At 42.1% G+C, this 19,721-nt stretch overlaps 1 long non-coding RNA gene across 8 annotated transcripts in view; it reads right to left on the minus strand.

The window, feature by feature from the left end:
* The window catches only part of LOC122237937, a 108,953-nt gene extending 104,316 nt beyond the window's left edge, over positions 1-4,637 (minus strand). For all 8 annotated transcript variants that reach the window (XR_006216723.1, XR_006216726.1, XR_006216728.1 and 5 more), the window contains exon 1: positions 4,467-4,637. This is a non-coding gene — a long non-coding RNA (uncharacterized LOC122237937). The remainder of the gene's footprint in view (positions 1-4,466) is intronic.
* Between the last annotated feature and the right edge of the window lie 15,084 nt (positions 4,638-19,721).

Raw genomic sequence — 19,721 nt, forward strand, 5'->3', positions numbered from 1 at the left:
CTGCATTGGGCTCTGTACCAACAGCTCAGAGTCTAGAGCCTGCCTTGGATTCTGTGTCTCCCTCTCTCTCTGCCCCTCCCCTACTTGCGCGCTCTCTCTCTCTCTCTCTCAAAATAAATAAACATTAAAAAAAATTTTTTAAATAAAATAAATAGTACTCATAGGGCAGGACCATGCTGAAGAAATGGCAATCTGACAGCTTCTCACCAGATCATTACTTGGATTACTTGTGAGTTAAGCGGCTGAATTTGCGTGGTTTTGTGAGACTGAGATGATAAGAATATATATTGCTTTCTTAGGCATAGCAGGGCCAAAGGATAAGGGAAAATTACGCAGGAACAATAGGATGTCAGATAATCATTGACATTAGAACCTACAGGTATGAGGTATAGATGCTACTAATTTTTTGTTTTCTAATTTGCATTATGCTATGAACACTGAAATCATTCACTTTGAAAAGTTTATTACAGTATACTGCATACAATGTCCTCAGTAATATTAATGCTATATGTATATGTGTGACTTTATAGCTTACAAAACACATTCACACATAAGTTATCAAAACTGCTTGTTTTTTAGCTTCCTCACAGTCAAATGTTTCACGTACACTTATGTTTTGCCTGATACTCACAATAAACTTTCGAGGTATTATACTTTGTCCATTCCACAAATATGGAAAATGGACCTTCTGAGAAGTTCACACTATTTGTGCGTATGTAACCTGGGTCTGAAGCAAAGTTTCTCTAACTACCTTGTGTGCTACTAAGCATACAAAATGGCTTCACAATATGATCTTCAGTTTAGCCCTGTGATCTAAATATTACAAACATCACCTTTTAGACTCTTTCATTCAATAAAGATGTGTCGATAACCTTTCATGCTGATGTTTGTGTCTCCAACAAAATTCATACATTGAGTCCTAATGCCCAAGGTGATGGTGTTAGGTAGGACCTCTGGGAAGTGCTCAGCTTATGAATGGGATTAGTGCCCTTATAAAACAGGCCCCCCAGAGCTCCAAAAGGTGAAAACATAGCAGAAGTCTGTGACCGGGAAGATGGCCTTCACTCACGTATAATGGCACCCTGGTCTCAGACTTCCAGCCTCCAGAACCGTAAGAAATAAATGTCTGATGTTTATAAGGCACCCAGTCTGTGGTATTTATTATAGCAGCCCAAAGGGACTAAGACATATGCCAAGCTCTGTTCTAGCCACTAGAGACACAGCAGCAATAAAAACTGTCCAAATCTCTTCCCTCTTTGGAGTTTACATTCTGCGGAGGGGACAAGGAGAGAGAGAGAGAGAGAGAGAGAGAGAGAGAGAGAGAGAGAGAGAGAGACACAAGCCCGACAAATATTTGTCAGCTGGCCAGTGTTGTGGAGAAAGATAATGTAAGGTGAGGGTCAGGAGGTACCAAGAAGGATAGGGTTGAATGTGGCTATTGAATATCAAGTAATCAAGGGTAAGTGTCTTTGATAAGATGATACTTGAGTGAGCAGAGACCTGAAGGAAGTGAAGGAGCCAACCATGGGTTGTTGGGAGAAGGAATGTTTCAGATGGAAAGACTAGTAAGTGTCTACACTAATAAGCGTCCCCAAGACAGAGATGTGCTTGGCATATTAGAGGTCAGTGTGCCAGCAATGCTAGTGAGCAAGTAGTGAGGGGCAAGAAAGAGATGAAGCCAGAAACAAATCTGAAAATATATCACACTTTTAGGTCGCTGTAAGGACTTTGGATTCTACTCTGAATGAGATAAGCCATTGGACAGTCTTCATCCAACACAGGACATGACTGACTGGCAGGATTACTCTTGCAAAACAAAACAGATGAACATAGGGAAAGTGGGGGTGAAAAAGAGGGAAGGGGGCAAACCATAAAAGACTCTTAATGATAGGGAACAAACTGAGTTTGCTGGAGGGAGGTGGGTGGGAGATGGGCTAGATGGGTGATGGGTACTAAGGAGGGCACTTGTTGTGATGAGCACTGGGTGTTCTATGTAAGTGATGAATTATGAAATTCTATTCCTGAAACCAATATTACACTACAGGTTAACTAACTAGAATATAAATAAAAACATGAAACAAAACAAAACAGAATTATTGTTGCAGCTATGAGGAGAATACACCGCAGAAGGGCAAGAGAAAAACCAGGGAGACTAGGTAGGAGGCTATTGCTATAGTCCAACTAGAGGGACAGTGGTATAGACTGGAGTGAAGGTGGAAGGCAAGTTTGACTGCAAGGGTTTTGGCCTGAGCAGAGAAAGACAGGGTTGTCATTGAGATGGACAGGATGGGGGGTGGGGGGAGTGGGGGGAAGGGTAGGGTGGCAAGCAGCAGATTTGGGGGTGAAGATCAAAAGTTCAGCTTTAAACATGATGTTTCTGAGATGGCTTTTGCAGAAGATGCCAAGAAGGCAGCCAGGTTTCTTAATATGGATTTCAGAGGAGGACAAGTCCATGTTGGAGGCATAAATGTGGAGTCCATCAAAGTAGTGATGTTAAATATCATGGAAGAGAGTGCCTTTTATTTTATTTTATTTTATTTTAAACGTTTATTTATTTTTGAGACAGAGAGAGACAGAGCATGAACGGGGGAGGGTCAGAGAGAGGGAGACACAGAATCTGAAACAGGCTCCAGTCAGCACAGAGCCCGACGCGGGGCTCGAACTCACGGACCGCAAAATCATGACCTGAGCCAAAGTCGCCGCCCAACCGACTGAGCCACCCAGGTGCCCCAAGAGAGTGCCTTTTAAAAGGTAAGCAAGTCCAGGGGCACCTGGGTGGCTCAGTCAGTTGAGCGTCCGACTTCAGTTCAGGTCACAATCTCATGGTTTGTGGGTTCAAGCCCCAAGTCGGGCTCTGTGCTGACAGCTCAGAGCCTGAAGCCTGCTTCGGATTCTGTGTCTCCTTCTCTCTCTGCCCCTCTCCCACTTGTGCTCTGTCTCTCTCTGTCTCTCTCAAAAATAAATAAAAGTAAAAAAAAAAAAATTTTTTTAAAGGTAAGCAAGTCCAACAAGAGGCCTGGGACACTGCAAACCCTAGCTTTTAGAGATAAAGAGGACCAGTCAAGGAGACTGAGAAGATGTAGGCAGGGAGGAAGGAGGGAAACTTCAAGAAACTTCAAGAAGAAAGCATTTTAAGAAGGGAATGACCAGTTTGGTCCAATACTGCTAGTAGGTCAAGGAAGATGGGGACGAAGATTGATCGCCATATTTAGCACTCATTGGCCAACAGATGAAGGTTATTAGTTCCAGCCTCCCTGAAGTGAGGTAAACAAGATTCCAAGAGATTAAACAAATTGAAAAATCAAGGTCACATAGCCAATTAGCAGCAGAACTGGACCCAGAGCCAAATACTGCACGTAGGCCTTCAGAAGTGAGCCCTGTTTCTTGAACCCCAGAGCAGGCTCTTCCTCAATAACGTATTATGATGTCATCATTCCCTTGGTAACTTTGATTCCTGAGGGGGAACTCTTAGAGACTTTTAAGACCGTAAACAAAAAGAAATAAACATCCATAGTAGAATTTGGGGGCACAATGACAGACAAGGGTTTGGTATTTCAGGGCAGGGACAAGGGCCCTCAAATCAAACGATATACACACTGCAACCAGGGCAGACCCAAGTGTCAAAACACATTTCTATTCAAAAAAATGTTTACATCTCCTCAAAATGAATCTCCCCAGAATGTTCACTGTATGTCACCAGATGATTTATATGTAAATAAACAGATACATAAAAACCCCCAGGCCCAATGATCATATGTTAGTGTATATCTATAGTCAGGACTTGAATAAGGGGAACTGATTCCCCATCCTCTTCTCATCACTTGATTTCCTCCTTATAAAAGGATTCAAAAAGCGGAAGAGGAAGAACATATTTTTACTTCAGATGTTAATAAATCAGGCAAATCTTAGAGGGGGCCAAAGGCACAAGAAAGGTACAAAAATCACAGTTTTAACTGTCCCCACTCCGAACCTCAAATTCACAGCTGCCAACGTCTTCTGAACCATTTTGTAGATTTTCAAAGGTTGGAAGAGCTGGGGATGCAACTAGCAGACATCCAAGCTCCTAATGGAGAAGCTATTAGGCACTAGGATCGGGTCAGGAGGGAGGGACTGAGTAGCACAGGGCAAGGGAAAGGGAGGCAGGCGGGCACTTTCCATGGGAAGGGTTGAGCAAAGGCTGGTGCCAGGCCCACTCTTTCTCCGGGGAGGGGAAAGGTCAGTGCAAAGCTAGGACACGTGGCGGAGTAAAAGCACAGTTGGGCGTCTCTAAATTTGGTAGAGTCTAAGTGTCATCGCTCCTGTTCTGGCCCCCACACCTAGGGTCTCCCTCCAGGGCTGCAGCCAACTCCTCGCGCCTCCCTTCCCGCCTTTTCTTCTGAGAACGCAGCGCAGAAAGGAGCGTGCGGTGGCCAGGGGCCCCGGGGTCAGTGGGAGTGAGCGCGGGGCGCAGGCTGCCGCTCGGTTACCTGATGCCTCAGTGTCTCCCCAGAAATCGGAGGCGGGCTCTCCAATCCCGGCCCATCACCCGCGCCGGCTTCGGCCGGGTTGCCCGGTGGCCGGGTGCCCGAGTCCCAGCGGGAGAGTCGCCCGCAGCAGTCGCCGCGCCAGGGACCGCCGCAGGCTGCGCGCCAGGAAGCCCGGAGTCCCAGCGCCCGGCGGGCCGCTCGGCGGGGTGGACGGCGCCTTGCGCGCCCTCTGCTGGCCGGGCCCCACCTGTGCGCCCAACCGGGCGGTTTCGTTCCCCACTGGAGCTGTATCAACCATGACCACAAAACATGGTTTAGGATTGCTGGCTCGGCTCCTTTTTTCTGTTTTTGGAGTTTGTACCAATGATTTAAAGATCCTGGGGCACTTGGATGGCTTAGTCGATTAAGCGTCTTGGCTTTTGCTGCTCAGGTCAGGATCTCAAGGTTCCTGGGACTGAGCCCTGCATCCGGCTCTGCTCTGACAGCGAGGAGCCTGCTAGGGATTCTCTTTCTCTCTCTCTGCCCCTCCCCTGCCCCCCCCCCCCCCACTTTCCCGCATTCCCCACCCTCTTCCAAAGTCTGTGTTTGAGAAGGAAAAATCCAACAAGATAAAGTTATGGCAGCCTCCAACTTCTCTTCCAAGGAGCTAGAGAATTGTATCCAGGCCAGCTTTGTTTTTCCAGCCACGTCCACGAAGAACCTGGTTTTTCTATAGCTATAAGTACCATCTGAGCAAGGCTGCTGGGAGCACAGGATCACAGCAAACATTCCTACACAGGTATAAGAGGGATGCAAAGAAGTACGTGGAGGGTGTTTACAAGCTAGTTAATTTTTGGTAGACAGAGCAGTGAGTCTCCTTTTTTACACTTAATGTCTGAGTCATTTAGTTTCCAGTAATGCACTTCTCATTCTTTCAAGTCTAATGCTGTTGGCTCTCCTCCTGGATGGAATTTAAAAAGCAAGAATTTAAGTTGGAAGTAAAATTTTATAATAAAAGGAAGAAAACAGGAGCCAATCCTTTCTTTGTTGTAGGATAATTAATAAAGTTTATGGATCTGGGCAGTTACATGACTAATAACAAAAGAATTAACATCTGTTGAGTTCTTACTATTTACCAGAAGCTGTTCTAAGAGCCTTATTTATTTTATAACAAAAATAGGTTCTTCATGCTGTTTTATGTTTAAATGTTTTATATTTATTAACACATCAAATAAAACAACCTTATGAGATTGATAATATAATTATTCCCATTAAAAAATTTTTTTAAATGTTTGTTTATTTTTGAGAGAGAAAGAACGTGAGTGGGTGAGGGGCAGAGAGCCACCAGATTATCCCCACTGTAAGGTTGAGGAAATTGAGACATAAAGAAGGTCACACAGCTAGAAGTAAGCTGTAAAGCTGGAATTTAAACCCAGGTTGGGGCGCCTGGGAGGCTCAGTCTACTAAGCGACGGACTTTGGCTCAGGTCATGATCTCACGGTTCATGAGTTCGAGCCCCGGGCTGGGCTCTATACAGACCACTCAGAGCTTGGAGCCTGCTTCAGATTCTGTGTCTTCCTCTCTCTCTGAACCCCCCACCCTCCTTGCCCCGGCTCATGCTCTGTCTGTCTGTCTCTCTCTCTAAAAAAAAATAAAAACACGTTAAAAAAATTAAAAGCAAACAAACAAAACCCGCCAGGCAATCTGGCTCCAGTATCCATACCCTCAGTTGTTACGTTATACTGCCTCTGTTAGAAGAAAAATTAACTCTGATCTCATTTAATCCTCACAACAAACCTACGGAGTGGGTTCTGTTATTATCTCTGTTTTACAGACAAGGCAACTTAGGCACAGAGAGGCTAAATAACTGTCCAGGGTATCAGAGCTACTGAGTGGTGCTGTGAGACAGTAACAGTCAGTCTGACCCTTGACTGACCACAGGAGGGGAGATGCTATTTTCATACACTCAAGTATACAGAAGGAGAAGGAATTACCAAGAAAGTGTGTAAAGCTTTTATAACCTTCCAATACTTGAGCCCCTGGGCTTTAGGCTCAGTGCCTCCATGTCCTTTTTCAGGCCTAACTTGGCCGAAATGTCTCTCCTAGTATCTCCACTGTTCCTGTACTCCACTAGTGAGGTCAAGAACATAGGGGTCCTTGACCAAACTCAGAGCCAGACTAAGGCCTAGCCATTTTGCCTACAGCTGGGACAACTCTTCCCTGGGGAGTGGGAGGGGGGGAGGGGGAGAATATTTACAGCATATTTAAAGCACAGCGTATTTAAAGAGATGAGCTTTCATCCATTTGGGGCCAGTCCTCCAGAACACTTTGGGAAGGGACGACTAGGGACACCAATATCTCCAAGCCCTCTTTGCTTCTTTTTTTTTTTTAATGTTTATTTATTTTTGATAGAGACAGAGCGTGAGCAGGCAAGGGGCAGAGAGAGGGAGACACAGAATCTGAAGCAGCTCCAGGCTCCAAGCTGTCAGCACAGAGCCTGACGCGGGGCTCAAACTCACGAACCACGAGATCATGACCTGAGCTGAAGTCAGACGCTTAACCGACTGAGCCGCCCAGGCGCCCCTTTGCTTCCATCCGAGAAACAACGTTGCTTTCTAAGGGGCAACAAGAACAGTCAAAGAAGAGACACAGCCATGGCCATATAAACAACTTGACTTTTCTCAGTTTTTGAAGTTCACTTCTTTCTCCCTGTGGAGACAAGGCCTATCTTGCCCAATATAGTGATTTGGAGACATCTGGGGCTGATCAAGGAAAAGATAAGACCCCGAGGAGGGAGTAGCACAGAGCAAGCTTTATTTGGGCAACACTTTTGACAGGTTTGCATGTGGGAAGTGGGGAAGGGAGTCCGGCATGGTGGGGGGGGGGGGGGGCCTTCTGGATGCTATGGCAACACAGGGGCTTCCACCTGGGAGAGTGGGAAGCTAAGGGAACTCCTGGGGGACACGTTCATGGGAGAGGAGACTTCCAGGTCTAAGTGAGGCCTCTCAGCAGCCCCTCTGGGAGCCTCTGATCAGGGAACTCCAAAGGGCAGCAGCAGAGTAGAGGTCTTTAAGAGCTACAAAGTTTAGTTTATCCACAGCTAGCAGATGCTGGATGCCATTTCTTAGCATTTGCAAAGCAGGCCAGTTCTAAATAAGTTTTAAAATATGCTTATTTTGGGTGTGTTTAAAACGACTGAATATGTTTTAAATATGAAGATTTGGCTTTGGTGCCCATGGGCTTTTGAGTTCATGGGTCCCAGCCTGTTGTAAAGAAATCAGCAATCCAGGGGTCAATATATGGGGGCCATTTTTTGGTTTAAAAACATTTTTTTTAATATTTATTCATTTTTGAAAGACAGGAAGAGGCAGAATGCGAGTGGGGGAGGGGCAGAGAGAGAAGGAGACATGGAATCCAAAGCAGGCTCCAGGCTCTGAGCTGCCAGCACAGAGTCCAATGCGGGGCTCGAACTCATGAATCATGAGATGATGACCTGAGCTGAATGAAGTCAGGCGCTTACCCGACTGAGCCACCCAGGCACCCCCATCTTTGGCTTTTTTATGTAACATCCCAAAAGAAGGATCTTAGGAAGTACAGCCAAACACACATCTAGAATCCACAGCTCCACCGAGCCCAGATTGATACCAAAGAGTCTCCCAGGCAAGTCTCACACCCACATTCTGTGTTCAGTGTTCTGACCTAAGAGTCCAGTTTGAATGCTGGTGATCAACACTGGCTGATGACAGGTTCCTACCTTACGATCCCTTCCTCATCAGAAAAGGAGAAAAATCTAACATCCAGACAATACATTACATACATACAAAAGGAATGGGTTAGGAGGATATTTACCTACAAGAATGTATGAGGCGGTCTGAGTGGATAGATACCCACAGAAGTGTGCCTATTGTTGCCTCATGGTGAAGTAAGTTCACCAGCAGGTGGCTCTGTTACCTTACATATCAGAGAGGAGCTCCCTCCCAAATAAGGCCTCAAAAAAAAAAGCATATTTCTAAATTCCTCATACTCTGGTCACTAGATTTAGTAAGCCCTAAGCTGGATATCTATAATGACATATGCTGTATTAAAGCTATTCACGTTTCAATCCAACAGATTTGCCCAAGTCCCTCAGGAAATTCAGCACAATTAGAAGACTAGTTGCACAGAGAATGTCAATAAACAAAATCAACTTACTAGACAGTCTATCTGCTTCTGGCTCCATAAACATGAAATAAATAAAATGACTATTCTACTACTCATTTCATATTATTGGACTTATTATCCAACAGCAAAGGTTCTCTTTTGTTTATATTGTTTATTATTCTTTAACTCAAAACCATTTGAGGCCCAGATAAATAGGTCAACTTAATTAAGTCCACAGGGGATTTCATTCTGGATATATGAAAGTCTTTGGCATATCTGTAAGATTGGGGCAGGAGACAGGGACAGAACCTTTCTTTTATTCTCTGTTCTGTTATCTTTAAACTCAGGTCCAAGTTCTGTCCCTTTTATTTTCACACCATATTTTCTTCTCGGACACTCTCATTGTCTCTCGTTGACTCAACATCAGTTCTCACTCCCAAATCTGTCTCTAGCATTCCGATGCATCAGCTGTTAGAGGTCTCATTACTGCTCAAATGGAAAATGTTGGAAACTGGCCTCCCCCCTCTCCCCTAAACCAGTTCCTTCTCATTTTCCTCTTTATGTTCATGGTCACCATCTTTCCTACTCCCCAGAACTATTACCTTTGGCCCACTCCTCCCCATTTCATCCATCCTTCCCTAAATCCTTTCTAGTGTATTTCTGTAAGGTGCCTGAATCTCCCCAAGTTGTTTCTTGAACATCTTCTACGTGTAAGCACTTCTTGTGCTGCGTTAAAGCATTGGACTAGGGGCCAGTCTATCTTTCATTCTCGTGGCAGCATGGAGGCAATGCTCATAACGCGATACATATCAACAAGTTGAATTACCAAAAGTCTAATTTTTAAAAAAAAATTTTTTTTAACATTTATTTATTTTTGAGACAGAGAGAGACAAAGCATGAATGGGTGAGGGTCAGAGAGAGGGAGACACAGCATCTGAAACAGGCTCCAGGCTCTGAGCTGTCAGCACAGAGCCCGACGCGGGGCTCGAACTCACGGACCGCGAGTTCATGACCAGGGCCGAAGTCGGCCGCTTAACCAACTGAGCCACCCAGGCGCTCCTCTAATTTTTAACTTACATAGAAGAAACTCCTACATTTTGGGGTTTTGGTTTTGTTTTTTCCAATTCTTTTTGCGACAACAAATTGTTCCAGAACGCCTTTGGTATAAAACATAACAAAGAGGAATTACATGAGCTTTGAAATTGCTGAGCAGAAATCAGACCTCCTGGTGTAAATTAGGCGTGATTCCTCTCCAGTACAGTTTACAGTCCTGGTTCTCCTACATATGAGCATAGTGATTATCTAGGGAAGCTTGTTAATAAGATGTCCATTCCCCGGGTTACTCCGATTCAGTAGATCTAGAAAAGGGCTGGGGAATCTGCATTTTAAAATAAAACAAAACAAAAATCTGAGGAGCATTTTAAAGAAATAGTCACATAGAAGAAAGTCTAAGTATTTGATACAGAAATGAAACATGGTCCGTACGTCATTAAATAGCTTTATACGACTACCACCATGCCTGATTTGTGTTATTTGATCCCATAATTCTCTCTCAATAGCTGTTACCTAAAATTCTATCTTTAGAAGCTCGTATCTTTGATTTTCAGTTTTATCTCATGTTTAAGTTTCCATCTTGGTAAAAGTAACACCTCAGTCTAGATCATTCATACCTTACCACATCTGTGTTCATCAGATCCTGTTCTTGGGAGAACAGGTGGGGATTGCTGAAAGGAGAAAAAAGATGCCACAACACGTCCAAGGAGGGCAGGGTGTGGGAGCCAGGCTGGGAGGCACTGATGCGACTCCTTAGAGCAGACAGAGATTTGCAGTCTGGGACTCAACAGCAAATTGTGGTTGAGGAGTGGAGTTGGGTGGGGGACCCAAAACCCTGCAAGAGTTTCCAAAATGTCGGCTATGACCCCTCTTACTGTGCTAGCTTGGGACATAGATGGGTGAGCTGGGCTAAAGCACGGGACCATGACAGACAAGCCGAAGGAAGGGGGCAGATGAAGGTCATTTGGCTTTCGTTACCATGCATGTGAACCCCAGACTTGTGTGCTAGAGACATTTTTCTTTTTCTTTTTTTTTTTTAATTTTTTTTAACGTTTATTTATTTTTGAGACAGAGAGAGACAGAGCATGAACGGGGGAGGGGCAGAGAGAGAGGGAGACACAGTATCGGAAGCAGGCTCCAGGCTCTGAGCCATCAGCCCAGAGCCCGATGCAGGGCTCGAACTCACAGACCGCGAGATCGTGACCTGAGCTGAAGTTGGACGCCCAACTGACTGAGCCACCCAGGCGCCCCGAGACATTTTTGTTAAATTAGTGCAAACGCCTGACAGAGCTCCAACACACAAAGCTTCATAAATTCCCCTATTTTCTCACCTTCAAGTATTTTAATTTTGGTAAGCTTGTGCTGTTGCTCAGGGCCCTCTGAGCAGGTTCTAGACAAGTGTGAGTACATCAGAGGCTTGTGTGTAGCCTTCTTTCCTTGTACTTCACAGAATGGATCGGCAGTTCTTGGAAATTCTTCCTAGTGTTGTGGCACGGGGACTTGTCCAACCTGTTTTAACGGACATCATTCCAACTTGGATTTGTTTTAAAGTGTTACATAGTTTTGCTTTTGTTTTCCAAAAATAAAACACATGTCAAGTCTCCACTGGATTTTTTTAATGTTTGTTTATTTTTGAGGGTTGGGGGGAGGGGCAGAGAGAGGCAGACACAGAATCCAAAGCAGGCTCCAGGCTCTGAGCTGCCAGCGCAGAGCCCAACGCGGGCCTGGAACTCATGAACGGTGGGATCATGACCTGAGAAGAAGTCAGACGCTCAACCAACTGAGCCACGCGGGTGCCCCATGAGGTCTCCTTTGGTCAAAAAGTGACAGAGAATGTCTCTCTTCTGGACTGATGCTACTCAGATGGGGTCACAGAAGAATCACCGTGGTTCGTGCAGAGGCAGCTATGGTTACAGTGTTACACTGTTAACCTGATCCACCCTGTGGTATATCTGATTCCTTTGCTACAACTGTGAACAGATTTTTCTCTGGGACAAACACTTTCAAAGGCTGGGGTAATTTGCCTTTTCCTGACTAATCTTGTAAACCCTTTACTATTGATATGTTCTTCTTCAAACTGCACTTTCATATTTTATTTTAGTGCTTTAGTAACATTTAGTATTTAGTAATATTTTAGTAAAATAAACTTTGTTCATTAAACAAGTACTCATTAAGGAGGTGCGTTGTTTTAAGTGCTGCAGGTAATAGCAGATAAAAATCCTTACCTTCACGAGGCTTACATAAAATTTATTTTAACTTATTATTACATGATTATAATATTGTTTTAAAATTTTATGGGATTGCAATACCTTAATCCGATTTAGCATCTCTGCCTAATAAGCTACATTTGGGCATATTTTTGTGGAGAAGCATAAATACAGGTCTGAGAAGTTTGTATTTTCTTGGCTAAGAAGAAGAGAGTCCCAGAAGGTTTTTGATGAAGAGAGTGACATCATCAGAGTTCTTTCACGGGATACCAGACACAACAGTCGTGTAGATGGATTTCACCATGTTTGGGGGCTAACTTTCACAGGGTTCCTCTACTCTACCCTCACTCTGTCGTTTCCTTGGGCTGGTCAAATCTCTCACAACCCTACATCAAAAAATTACGTATGCTGGCTTCAAACCACCCACCCTCCAGATACCTGGGGGGCCTGCAGGTGGCAATGGTGAGCCAGCCATGAGCTTGGTGACTAGCCCCACTAAACCCCAGCAAACCTCACCTTATCACAGAGGGCTCCCCAGGCTCACCCAATCCCAACTAGCACTGGCTCAGCCTCTCTCATCCCCCTACCCTTCTTTATTTTTCTTCACAGGCTTTATTACCAATCAATACTATATACTATTTATTGCCTCTTTCTTTCCACTACAGTGGAAACTTCTTGACAGCAAAGACACTGTCTGCTTTGTTCATTGGATTGAACAAGGAGGGCCTGGTAAGCAGTCAATAAACATTTAGTCTGAGCAGCCAGTGGAGGAATATCAGGGGACAGTGTGCAGTCATCGTAACCGAAGTTTGGGGTGCATATTTGATTAAGGGTTACTTGGAGAATTTTCCAAGGAAAATCCTAAATGGTATCTGTGGTCAGAGCCAGAAGTAGCTTACCAAAGCAGGAAGGTATGAGAAGTGTGAGGAAGAGGTTTTCCATACCCCTAATGAGATGATGCAGTATTCCATATTAATGAAGTGCTAATGGGGAATTAACTTTAAAAACGTATTGGGTGAGATCCAGAAAAAGTATTGATAGGAGAATGTCAGGTAGCTTTCTGACTCAGAGGGATGCATGATTAAGCAACTGGTTTCCGGGATCTTGGTAAATGGATTTCCTCTGTGTTTATAACAGATGAAACACAGTGTTCTGAATTTCTGACTGATTTTGTTTCTTTATGGATGAGCCTGTCCTAAGTTAGCTCCGAAGGCTGTTCTTCAGTAACCTACTAGCCCAGTAATTATCAACTAAGAATGTGGTTTACACTCTGGTCTTCCTTGCAAAACAGTAAATATTTGGGCTTTTGCAAATCGTATCTCTGTTTAGCAAGTGGAGGTCACTGTTCTACCACTCAAGGTAAAGCATACACAGCTATCTATGTTTAAAGAAGGGTAATTAATGTATGTCACCTCTCACGGATGAAGCCAGGTCCTCCAAAATGTCAATAAAAAGTTACCCTTTGTATAAGGTGTATTCTTTATGGATTACGTTTGAATTGAAAGGACTATAGCTGCAATCACATTAAGGTCATAAACTAACCCAAGGAGTTAGAATTTAAAACAAAGACACAAGTCTAATCAGTATTTGCTCTCATTCAAGACTGAAGTTCAGAGCAAAGGCAGGCATTAAGTAAGATAAGATGCATCATTTTGTTTATTTGATAGCATTTTCTATTCTCTCTACCTGTTCTCCTTCTTTAGGAATGTATAATTTTTTTCTACAAAGATAATTTGTTTGACAAAATGACCAGAGTTTTCCTCAAACATTGTACTGCTCCTTTCACCATAGGCTGGTATTTCTACTCAGAGAGTTAAAAGGTCCTGTTTCTCTAGAGCATATTTTTGTGAATATTATTGGCCCCTTTGTAATTTTTTTTAACCATACTCACTTGCTCTTGCTATCTTCTGCCAATCACATTTAGTGGTGAGAACTGTTTCATGGGGTGAGGGATCTCATATTGCAGATTACATGAAGATAGAAAGGAACAAACCAGGAACTCAGTAATAGAGACTAATTTGGCACTTAAATCTAACATCGATTTATCTCAATTCAGAGCAGTCTCAGAACATTTCTTAATCTCCAACTGTATTAAAAATGGCTGCTTCTTGGCCATATTTGGCTCTGAATGCAATTCTGATTGGGATAATCCTTCTTTCTCTAAGCACTAGGTTGCTTACTTTTCTAACATCACCTCTATAGCACTTTTGAACACCTGTGCCCCAGGCCAGATGTCCCAATTATACATCTGATGTAGCTTTATGAAGTTAAGAAGCTCAAAACCCAAGCTGTGGTTGCTGCCCAGCCCCCAATGAGAACTCATGTTGTTTTTCTGTCTTTGATTTACATAGTGAAACTAAAAGCACATTGTTCATAGACTATCAAGTAAACATTTTCATTTTCACTTTCCCTGGGCTATTTTTATGAACAAAGCAAATAGCCTAACAGACAAGGTTGTTTCCCCTAATGGGATATTTCTGCTATTAGATTGGACTGATTTTCAACATGTCAATAGGTCGTTTTTTTCTACCTATTTTGAGGAAATCCAATTCTGAGGAGTTAGGCCACAAATTTAGCTTATACCTATAAATGTCTTATTTATTAGACAAATAGAAATATCATTGTTAGCATTGATTCAAGCTTTCTTGGACCACCTAATGGATGTATCTTCCTTTAAGCTACAGAGATAATTCAGCTCATCAAGTCCTATTGAACTTGAATCATGTAGTCAACATGGAAAAAACGCTTCCCTTAAAACTGGACTGCAGATTGTCTTGAGACAATAAAAACTCAGGTTTGAGAAAGACTATAAAAGACCATCCAGCAACCTTGTCTCTAACTCAGAGAAGACAGGCAGATTAGACAGATATGATAGAGGTAAATATATGTTCATACAACCATGCACACATGTACTTAGATACACGTGCACACACATTATTTTTTTAAATAACTTCACTAACAACCCGTTCCATCAGTGAACAATTTTGATTCTCATAATAATATCTTGCATCTGGGTATCACCTTAGGTTAAGAAGAGCTTCATGACTATATTTAGAGTCATGGTTAAGAGCTCAGGTGTTGGGCTCACGGGTTTGAATTTCTGTTCTGGCATAGTGACCTTGCATATGCCACCACAAACTCTCAAAGACTCTCTTTGCTCATTTATAAGATGTACATAATAATATCTACCTCCTAGGCTTTTATGAGGATGAAATGAGACAACATACAAAATGGCAACAGCTAAACTACAGCACGACATCCAGCGCAAAGAATATGGTCAACATCTGTGGCTCTTTCATTATTCCTGTAGGTCTATATCATTGTCACCAGATCAAAAAGTCTTAAATTAGCTCTATGTAATAAAATTCAAATTCAGCAAACAATTTTGGAGCAGAGGTGAACGCAGCAGACAAGTGGTTCACAGAGTAAATTACCAACATATGAACACCATTAGCAATAGATGTCGTATTTTCCATTCAGAACACAATTGGGTAATAGGCAATTTGGGAGATTATTATTTCAATAAACAGACCCATTGATCTCTGAACTAAATTAAATAATAATTTTGGCTTAAACACCACATAAGCTATTTTCTCAGAAAAATGAACCTAGAAGTGGCGGAAATCTGTTTTAACAAATATTCTTCTTTCCCAGAATTCATTAATCATTTATAATTTACCAGAGAAAAATAATTGGCTTAAATGTGGAAGAGAACAACTAGTTAAAATTTAACCAACCTAAGAGATACCGGACTGAATACAGGGCCAGTGTAGGTCACCAAATCAGGGCTGGCCATTTTGTCCCAAAGAGCATCTTATCTAATAAAACTCTGCTTGAGATTGTGGTACAAAGCAAGTCTTTTCTTTAAAATTGATTATTCATGTCAGATTCCAATGCAAGTCAGTAAAAGTCAGGAACACAAGTACTATACTTCTAAAATTGGATAAGATAGACTGTCCAATTTCTTCAATTTAAGTGTTTATCAACCTTGTGCATATGACATTATATATATATATATGATTATATATTATGTGTGTGTGTTTACAAATATAAAAATTTAACACAAAGGTATGAATTATTACCCTAAATTCAACAAAACAACACTTTATGGTCTTTTAGCAAAAAGAACCACAGTGATGACATGCTCTGTCAGAACACATTGTGCATGAACTCTCTTACTAGTAGGAAGTACACCTTCTCACAAGGCACCCAGTCCAGTTCCATTAGTCATCTTTAAATGGTGGAATTGATTTCAGTGGGATTTCCATCTAAATTAGACAACCAGATGCTTTCTTCTCCAGGTAGCATTAAGGCATCAGCCTGTAGTTAGTTACAATAGATCCCTTATTACAGAAAATGTTCTTTAGCCTAAGCAACAAAGCTTGTTCCCCACAAACCAAATCTACCAATAATGGTCAATCTTACAATTTTATGAAATGAAGTACTTATTTCTACAAATTCCAATTTTCACTTGAAAATATTTGGTAATACATAATCCTTATAAACATTTACTTAACTCTTGCTATAAATCAGGCAATGTGCTCAGCACATTATTTCTTTTTTTTCAACGTTTTTTTGTTTTTTTTGTTTTTTTTTTTATTTATTTTTGAGACAGAGAGAGACAGAGCATGAACGGGGGAGGGGCAGAGAGAGAGGGAGACACAGAATCGGAAACAGGCTCCAGGCTCCGAGCCATCAGCCCAGAACCTGACTCGGGGCTCGAACTCACGGACCATGAGATCGTGACCTGGCTGAAGTCGGACGCTTAACCGACCAAGCCACCCAGGCGCCCCCCAGCACATTATTTCATTGAATCCCGATAATAGTCTTATGAAGTATTATATTATAAATATGATTTCTATTTTACTATCACAGATACTGAAACTCACAGACAGCTTAAGTAACTTGTCCTGAGTGACATAACTAGTGAGTTGTAGAGATGGGATTCAAACCCAAGCAGATGGACTCCAGCACTCTTAACAACTATCTATGCATAATCTTCTCAATTGGGCTACATTCTCCTTAAAAGGCAATGCTTTCATCAGCTTTTATATTTAAATTTTAAAAATCAAGAAACAATTATTAGTGCAACAAATAAATCATTGTGCATGACTGATAGTTACATGTTGTAATTATATGTACTTTGGGTAAATAGTATGTACATATATTCAAAATTCTAAAGACAGAGTATATAGAAAAAATGAAGCGTTTTCTCCAACTTTGTCCTTCATCCTTCTACCTCATACCTCTGTAGACTCTAGTGGGTTATCTTGAAACAGTATTCGGTGTATATGCTGACATGCATGTGTATACATTCTGTTGTCTTTTGTATTTTGCTTTTTATTTTGTAAACAGTGTTTGTTTTGTTTGGCTAGGAAAAAAAGCTTTTTTATGTAGTCAAAATTCAACAATGTTTTGTGTCATATTTAGCTAGACTTTTCATACTCAAGTATTATGAATGGTTTCTCTCATACTATTTTTCTAGTATTTTTGTGGTTTACTTTTTTATTATTTTTTAATGCTTATTTTTGAGAGAGAGACAGACAGACAAAGTATGAGCAGGGAAGGGCAGAGAGAGAGAGAGAGGGAGACACAGAATCCCAAGCAGGCTCCAGGCTCCGAACTGTCAGCACAGAGCCCGATGCAGGGCTCGAACTCAGTGACCACGGGATCATGACCTGAGCCAAAGTCAGACACTTAACCAACTGAGCCAGTTAGGCACCCCATGTGGTTTCCTTTTTTATATTTAAAGATGCATTTCATCTGGAACTTATTTTGGCATAAGAAGTTTGATACGCACGACACTTATTTTCCCCAGGTAGCTTCCCACTTGTCCTAACACCAGGTTGATGCCATAATTGAATAATTTTGAAGGCTTGCTTTCAGCCCAGTTCAAGTCAATATCATCAAATCATTACTGAGTGTTCAACATGGCTATGCTATGTGCAGTACCCATGAAATTAAGTTTACAATAATGAGGTGGCCACAGAATGTATATATACAACAGAAGATTGTCGTAAGTGCTATGGAAGAGGTAGAGCTGGCCTCCAGAATTTGGGGTTTGCTTTTGGAAGGGTAGAAATCATAAAACAGGACCTTATGGTTGTGTAGGATTTTGACACCCAGAGACGCAGGAGTGCATATGAAGTCAATCCAGGCAGAAAGGGCGACATGCAATAAGAAAAACACCATGTGAGAGCTAGGGCTACATGGTACACCATAAGGGGATGCTAACGCGAGTCAATCCAGTTGGACTAGAGGGTGTAGGAAATAGAATCAAGAGTGAAAATGAAGCAAAGGTAGGAAGGACATTTATTATGTTTAAATTCACTACGATGGGAGATAGGGAGTCCATTCAAGGTTTCTGAACAGGTGAATGTCACAATCAGAGCTATATTTATAGGAAGATTAATCTGTCAACAGTGTGACAAGTGGTTTGGAGCCAGAAGTGACTCGGGTGTTGGAAGAAAAATCAGTTCTAACATACAGTGTAGACAAGCAGTGTAGACAAGGAAGAAGAATGCCTCCTCTGGGATGATGTCTGTGAAAATACAAAGTAGGAAGAAAATACAAGTGACAGTGTGAAAATAGTTTTAAATAACTAGTTTTGACAACTAATTAGATGAATAGATAAGGAGGGCGAGGAAGATTATGAGGCTTTCATTGGCTGAGGGTATGGTGATGTGACTGGTAATAACTGGTAAGTCACAGAAGGTAACTATTAAGGAGGAAAGAAAAGGCAATACAGGAGGTTTTAGTGTATTTGCTTTGTTATGATAATTATGGATTATTTATTGAGTAGGAACATTTATTTCTGTTTCACTTCAAAACAATCCTTTCTTTTGTAAGGATTTAGGATGAAACATCGAAGTGTTAGTATCTCTTTCAATCCAGATGTATTTCTCCCACTAATATATTTAGCTAAAATTTGCAGTAAGCTTGGTTTCAGAGGAGGAAATAATAAAAAAACAGGGATACTAATAATAGTGGTGATGCACAATTGTAAACAATCTATGGGAGATGGCGAGAAACATGTTTTCCCAATATACAAGGAAGCTCTGGGGCAGAGTGAAAAGGACAGCCTCTGCCGTGCATCTCATTTTGCCCCATTTTCCTCCTGCCATGCTTCTAGTCACGTATACGGGATGTGGATTTTCCTAGCCCCTGTATCCAGGCTTTCCTCCAAGGTAACCAGATGGATCCTCGAGGAAAATCAAGTAGGCTCCTGTTTCCCCTCTGTGGCAGACGTGGTGCCACACCAGCTCGTTCTTCCAAACGAAGGGAAGGGTGGAGCTTCAAAGCCCACTGCAAATGGAGAACCTGTGATAGTGGTCAGCATATGGGTGCAGGTGGTCAGAAGGTACAGACATCCAGTGATAAAATAAGTCCTGGGGATGTAATGCACAGCGTGGTAGCTAGGGTGAATAACACGGCCCTGCATATTTGAAAGCTGCTGAGAGAGCAGATATTGAAAATTCTCATCACAAGTTAAAAAAAAAAAAGTATTTTGTAACTGCATGTGAATGTTAACCAGTCTTATTAGTGGTGATCACTTCGCAATATATAAATATCGAATCAGCATGTTGTACGCCTGAAACTAACGTAATGTTATATATCAATTGTATCGCAACTGACAAAACAAAAAAAAAAAAAAAAGGAAGAAAATGGTCAACAAAGAGGGGTAGGAATGTATTTCCAGATCATTCATTCTTGGGAATACTGTCAATTTGGGACCTGCTGCTTCCACCAGGCAGGCGGTCTCCTTCTGCCATGGCCACAGGTTAAAAATAGGTCTGTTAGCTCATCCCCTGGCTAAGAAAGGACTTGCATTACATTGGTTTATGGCACCAGGCTTCATCTTCAGGTTGAGGTGGGT

This window comes from Panthera tigris, chromosome B1 (assembly GCF_018350195.1).
Source record: "Panthera tigris isolate Pti1 chromosome B1, P.tigris_Pti1_mat1.1, whole genome shotgun sequence".
NCBI classification, from domain to species: Eukaryota; Metazoa; Chordata; class Mammalia; order Carnivora; family Felidae; genus Panthera; species Panthera tigris.